This window comes from Babylonia areolata, chromosome 35, assembly GCF_041734735.1.
Source record: "Babylonia areolata isolate BAREFJ2019XMU chromosome 35, ASM4173473v1, whole genome shotgun sequence".
Taxonomy (NCBI): Eukaryota; Metazoa; Mollusca; class Gastropoda; order Neogastropoda; family Buccinidae; genus Babylonia; species Babylonia areolata.
In genome coordinates, this window is record NC_134910.1 from 16,771,748 (window position 1) to 16,778,432 (window position 6,685).

Genomic DNA, 6,685 nt, shown 5'->3' on the forward strand with positions numbered 1-6,685 from the left:
AAAAAAGTTTTAACACATTCCCTTTCCCTCACTCACAGTGCTGACGCCATATGTTGGTCTGTGTCTGTCTGTCTGTATGTAGGTCTGTCTGTCTCACCCTCTTCATCACACCCCTCCTATCCCCGTCCCCCCCTACCGACCCCCCTCCCATTCCACTACACCCTATCCATCCATCCTCTGTGAGCCGACAGCCAGGGACAGAGCAGAGCGGCGGCGTCAGAAGTGGATGTAACGGACTTGTGAAAACACTCAACTTCCCCGCTCGGAGTCTTCCTGATTTTCCTTTGGCTTCTGCTCTGCCCTACCACACCTGTTTTCTGCAACAACACTGAGAGAGAGAGAGAGAGGGAGGAAGAGAGGGAGGGGGGAAGACAGAGAGGGAGGGAGGGAGGGTGGGAGACAGAGGGGAAGAGAGTGGGGGAGAGAGAGAGAGAGTGAGAGGGTGGGAGGAAGAGAGAGAGAGGGAGGGATGGAGGGAGGGAGGGAGATAGAGAGAAAGAGAGAGGGAGGGAGAGAGAGAGAAGGAGAGAGAGAGCGGAGAGAGAGAGACGGAGGGGAGAGAGAGGGAGAGAGAGAGGGTGGGAGGAAGAGAGAGAGAGAGGGGGGGAGGGAGGGAGATAGAGAGGAAGAGAGAGGGAGGGGGAGAGAGGGGGGGAGAGGGTGGGAGGAAGAGAGAGAGAGTGGGGGGGAGGGACGGAGATAGAGGGGAAGAGAGAGGGAAGGGGAGAGAGAGGGAGAGAGGGTGGGAGGAAGAGAGAGAGAGAGAGGGGGAGGGACGGAGATAGAGAGGAAGAGAGAGGGAGGGGGAGAGAGGGGGGGAGAGGGTGGGAGGAAGAGAGAGAGAGAGAGAGCGGGAGGGACGGAGATAGAGAGGAAGAGAGAGGGAGGGGGAGAGAGGGGGGGAGAGGGTGGGAGGAAGAGAGAGAGATGGAGGGAGGGGGGAGATAGAGGGGAAGAGAGAGGGAGGGGGAGAGAGTGGGGGAGAGGGTGGGAGGAAGAGAGAGAGATGGAGGGAGGGGGGAGATAGAGGGGAAGAGAGAGGGAGGGGGAGAGAGGTGGAGGGAGGGGGGAGATAGAGGGGAAGAGAGAGGGAGGGGGAGAGAGGTGGAGGGAGGGGGGAGATAGAGGGGAAGAGAGAGGGAGGGGGAGAGAGGGGGAGGGAGGGGGGAGATAGAGGGGAAGAGAGAGGAAGGGGAAGAGAGAGAGAAGGGGAGAGAGAGGGGGAGGAGAGAGAGAGAGAGGGTGGGAGAGGGGGAGAGAGGGGGAAGAGAGAGAGAGAGGGAGGGATAGAGAGAGGGAGAGAGAGGGGGGGGGAGAGAGAGACAGACAGACAGAGAGAGAGACAGACAAACGCAGACAGAAACGGGGGGAGACAGTGACAGAGAGAAAGTGAAAGAAGAGACGAAGTAAAAGAGAGAGAGAGAGAGAGAGAGAGAGAGAGAGAGAGAGAGGAGAGAGAGAGAGAGAGAGAGAGAGAGAGAGAGAGAGAGAGAGAGAGAGAGAGAGAGAGAGAGAGAGAGAGAGAGAGAGAGAGAATTAAGAAGAGACAGACTGAAAGAGAGAAGGCAGTAGGAAGGACATAATTATTTTGTTCAAACCCCATCACTCTTTGTCCCTCTCTTCCTGTGTCCTCTGACACACACACACACACACACACACACACACACACACACACACACACACACACACACACACACACACACACACACACACAGAGGCAAAGGCACACACACGTAGGTACACGCACACGCACAGGTGCACACCCCACCCCCCCACCCCCACCCCCCACCCCCTCTCCCACACACACACACATACAGACATGTAACAATTTTACGTTTATGACCGTTTTGTTTCTTTAGGCAGCCATACTCCGTTTTCGGGAGTGTGCATACTAGGTATGTTCTCGTTTCTGTAACGCGCCGAACGCTGACTTGGATTACAGGATCTTTAACGTGTGTAACTGATCTATACATGATTATGAAGGATGTTCAGGCACACTATGTTGACCTCCCAGGTCGGCAATCTCCACCCTTTACCCACCGGGGCCGACGGGGGTCAGGAAACTCGGGCGAGAATCCTGATCTCTGACCATTTGACCACTACACCTGTCCTACTGCTACTTATATCACAGACCAACGCAAGTTTACAGCTGGGCCAACAGCAAAGTGAGAGCTGTATTATCAATGGTTTCTCAATCGAAATGGGAAATCATTTACAGCTTAGTCTTTTGTGAAGGACTATGACTCTCAAACTAGGAGGCAATATTGTACTAACTCTTAGTGCTGCAGCCTTGGGGGCTACTTGGCTTTTGGGAACCATCCCAACGCTGACTGTCCTGAAACCCTTTTGGCCGAGAGAGTGGGGATGAAACTTGGGCAAGACACTCTCCACTGAAATCAAATTCTTGCCCAGATAGTCGGGACAGCGGTTACCTCCTCTGCTGTTCTGATGGTCATTGTCGAACACCACTGACTGTCATATACCACTGCTGCTGCTGCTGCTACTAGTACTAGCACTAGAACACACAAACCTATTCCTGTGCTCTGAATAACAGTGTGGAAAATGGTTTCATTCCACGTGGACTAAAAACTCGCACGACACAGCAAAGACTGTGATGAAAGAAGTCGGAAAATGGGTGCTACTGTGTGTATGTGCGCGCGTGCTTCTTTGTGTGTGTGTGTGTGTGTGTGTGTGTGTGTGTGTGTGTGTGCGTGCGCGTGTGTGTGTGTGTGTGTGTGTGTGTGCTGTGTGTGTGCGTGCGTGCGTGCGTGCGCGTGTGTGTGTGTGTGTGTGTGTGTGTGTGTGTGTGTGTGTGTGTGTGTGTGTGAGTCTGTGTCTGTGTCTGTGTGTCTATGTATCTGTAGGTGCGTGTACGTACGTATGTCGGTGTGTGGGAAGCGGAGCGGGTGGAGGGGTGCCAACTGTAAGATGGGGTGGGAGGGGACTAGGGTAGGAGTCAATGAACAGTGTGCACATTCATCATTGTCATCAGCGCTGGTCGGCTTCCTCCACGTTATGATCGCTGCAATGAGATGAAAACGAAAAGAGATGAACCCAGGCCTTGTGTCTGTACTTCCTGCTTGAAATGAAACGTACGACTGGCAGTCTTTTCCTTTTCTTCCCTATCTTTCTTCTGTTCTTCCTTTCCTTTTTCTTTTCTTTCTTCTGTTCTTCCTTTCCTTTTTCTTTTCTTTCTTCTGTTCTTCCTTTCCTTTTTCTTTTCTTTCTTCTGTTCTTCCTTTCCTTTTTCTTTTCTTTCTTCTGTTCTTCCTTTCCTTTTTCTTTTCTTCTGTTCTTCCTTTCCTTTTTCTTTTCTTTCTTCTGTTCTTCCTTTCCTTTTTCTTTTCTTTCTTGTTCTTCCTTTCTTATTTTTTTCCGAGGTGTCTTGTATTCTAAACATACTGTTATGTTTTGATGTGTAAACTGTAAACAAAAGGTGAGTGTTTTTTGGGTTTGTTTTTTGTTTTTTGTTTTGGTGTGTGTGTGTGTGTGTGTGTGTGTGTGTGTGTGTGTGTGTGTGTGTGTGTGTGTTTTGGGGGGTGGGGGTGGGAGAAGATCTTCTGAGCACTGGGAAACATACAAACAAAATATCAACAAATAAGCCACACAAACAAACACACACACACACACACACACACACACACACACACACACAAATGGAAAAGAAAAGAGAAAGAAAAAAACACACATAAAAAACAAGAGAGGCAAGGCCTTCAAGACTCACTTGTGATACACTTTTTTAAAAAATATCCAAGCTTTTTATGTATTGAGTATAATTTCAAAATGTAATGTTTAAGATGAGAAAGATCAGTTTAAAGCAAATTAAGTCCCCTAGCATTAATTACAGAGTAATTTCCCTTTTTTACTATCTGCACCAAAACGTTTGCAAAATAAATAAACTTCCGTGCTGAGCAAAAGAAGTTCCTGTTTGAACAAAAAATGAAAATAATGACTGCTCTTGTTGTTGGGTCAGAATATCAGATCAAAGTGCCAAGATTAGAGAATACAAAAAATATAAATATAACAGTAAATGCAGTTTGCATATAATTAGGCTTCTTTTTTTTTTTGGTGCCCATCCCGGAGGTGCAATATTGTTTTAAACAAGATGACTGGAAAGAACTGAATTTTTCATATTTTTATGCCTAATTTGGTGTCAACTGACAAAGTATGTGCAGAGAAAATGTCAATGTTAAAGTTTACCACGGACACACGGACACACAGACACACACACACACACACACACACACACACACACACACACACACACACACAGACAACCGAACACCGGGTTAAAACATAGACTCACTTTGTTTACACAAGTGAGTCAATAAATACAGAAAACAACGAAAGTAAGAAAGGTTGGAGAAAGAAAGAAAGAGAGAAAGAGAGAAAGACAAAGAAAGAAGAGAGAGAGAGAGAAGAAAAAAAGAAAGGAAAAACCCATCTACTCAACTGAGCAAAGTGAGAACGAAGACCCAACCTGTGGGACCAAGACAGAAGAAACAGAACCAGTCATGGACACATCACTGACAGACATTACATCCTCCGTCACCCTGCACCTCTCACAGCTGACTGGTCAGTTAGTTAAGTATGCAGTCTGCAGTCAGTCAGGTATGTAGTCTGCAATTAGTCAGTTAGGTATGCAGTCTGCAGTCAGTCTGTTAGGTATGCAGTATGCAGTCAGTCAGTCAGTCAGTTAGGTATGCAGTCTGCTGTCAGTCAGTCAGTTAGGTATGCAGTCTGCTGTCAGTCAGTCAGTTAGGTATGCAGTCTGCTGTCAGTCAGTCAGTTAGGTATGCAGTCTGCTGTCAGTCTGTTAGGTATGCAGTATGCAGTCAGTCAGTCAGTCAGTTAGGTATGCAGTCTGCTGTCAGTCAGTCAGTTAGGTATGCAGTCTGCTGTCAGTCTGTTAGGTATGCAGTATGCAGTCAGTCAGTCAGTCAGTTAGGTATGCAGTCTGCAGTCAGTCAGTCAGTTAGGTATGCAGTCTGCTGTCAGTCAGTCAGTTAGGTATGCAGTCTGCTGTCAGTCAGTCAGTTAGGTATGCAGTCTGCAGTCAGTCAGTCAGTCAGTCAGTTAGGTATGCAGTCTGCTGTCAGTCAGTCAGTTAGGTATGCAGTCTGCTGTCAGTCAGTCAGTTAGGTATGCAGTCTGCTGTCAGTCTGTTAGGTATGCAGTCTGCTGTCAGTCAGTCAGTCAGTCAGTTAGGTATGCAGTCTGCTGTCAGTCAGTCAGTTAGGTATGCAGTCTGCTGTCAGTCAGTCAGTTAGGTATGCAGTCTGCAGTCAGTCAGTCAGTCAGTCAGTTAGGTATGCAGTCTGCAGTCAGTCAGTCAGTCAGTCAGTTAGGTATGCAGTCTGCTGTCAGTCAGTCAGTCTGTTAGGTATGCAGTCTGCAGTCAGTCAGTCAGTTAGGTATGCAGTCTGCAGTCAGTCAGTCAGTTAGGTATGCAGTCTGCAGTCAGTCAGTCAGTTAGGTATGCAGTCTGCAGTCAGTCAGTCAGTCAGTCAGTTAGGTATGCAGTCTGCAGTCAGTCAGTCAGTTAGGTATGCAGTCTGCAGTCAGTCAGTCAGTCAGTCAGTTAGGTATGCAGTCTGCAGTCAGTCAGTCAGTTAGGTATGCAGTCTGCAGTCAGTCAGTCAGTTAGGTATGCAGTCTGCAGTCAGTCAGTCAGTTAGGTATGCAGTCTGCAGTCAGTCAGTCAGTTAGATATGCAGTCTGCAGTCAGTCAGTCAGTTAGATATGCAGTCTGCAGTCAGTCAGTCAGTTAGGTATGCATTCTGCAGTCAGTCAGTCAGTTAGGTATGCAGTCTGCAGTCAGTCAGTCAGTTAGATATGCAGTCTGCTGTCAGTCAGTCAGTTAGGTATGCAGTCTGCAGTCAGTCAGTCAGTCAGTTATGCAGTCTGCAGTCAGTCAGTCAGTTAGGTATGCAGTCTGCAGTCAGTCAGTCAGTTAGGTATGCAGTCTGCTGTCAGTCAGTCAGTTAGGTATGCAGTCTGCTGTCAGTCAGTCAGTTAGGTATGCAGTCTGCAGTCAGTCAGTCAGTTAGGTATGCAGTCTGCAGTCAGTCAGTCAGTCAGTTAGGTATGCAGTCTGCAGTCAGTCAGTCAGTCAGTTAGGTATGCAGTCTGCAGTCAGTCAGTCAGTCAGTTAGGTATGCAGTCTGCAGTCAGTCAGTCAGTTAGGTATGCAGTCTGCTGTCAGTCAGTCAGTTAGGTATGCAGTCTGCTGTCAGTCAGTCAGTTAGGTATGCAGTATGCAGTCAGTCAGTCAGTTGGGTATGCAGTCTGTTGTCAGTCAGTCAGTTAGGTATGCAGTATGCAGTCAGTCAGTCAGTTAGGTATGCAGTATGCAGTCAGTCAGTCAGACAGTTAGGTATGCAGTCAGTCAGTCAGTCAGTTAGGTATGCAGTCTGCTGTCAGTCAGTCTGTTAGGTATGCAGTCAGTCAGTCAGTCAGTTAGGTATGCAGTCTGCTGTCAGTCAGTCAGTTAGGTATGCAGTATGCAGTCAGTCAGACAGTTAGGTATGCAGTCTGCAGTCAGTCAGACAGTTAGGTATGCAGTCTGCTGTCAGTCAGTCAGTTAGGTATGCAGTCAGTCAGTCAGTCAGTTAGGTATGCAGTCTGCTGTCAGTCAGTTAGGTATGCAGTCAGTCAGTCAGTCAGTTAGGTATGCAGTCAGTCA

The 6,685-nt window shown here is 48.0% G+C and overlaps 1 protein-coding gene across 1 annotated transcript in view; it reads right to left on the reverse strand.

Moving 5' to 3' along the window:
- Positions 1 to 6,685, reverse strand: part of LOC143278125 (uncharacterized) — a 73,963-nt gene that overhangs the window by 24,325 nt on the left and 42,953 nt on the right. The window lies entirely within an intron of this gene.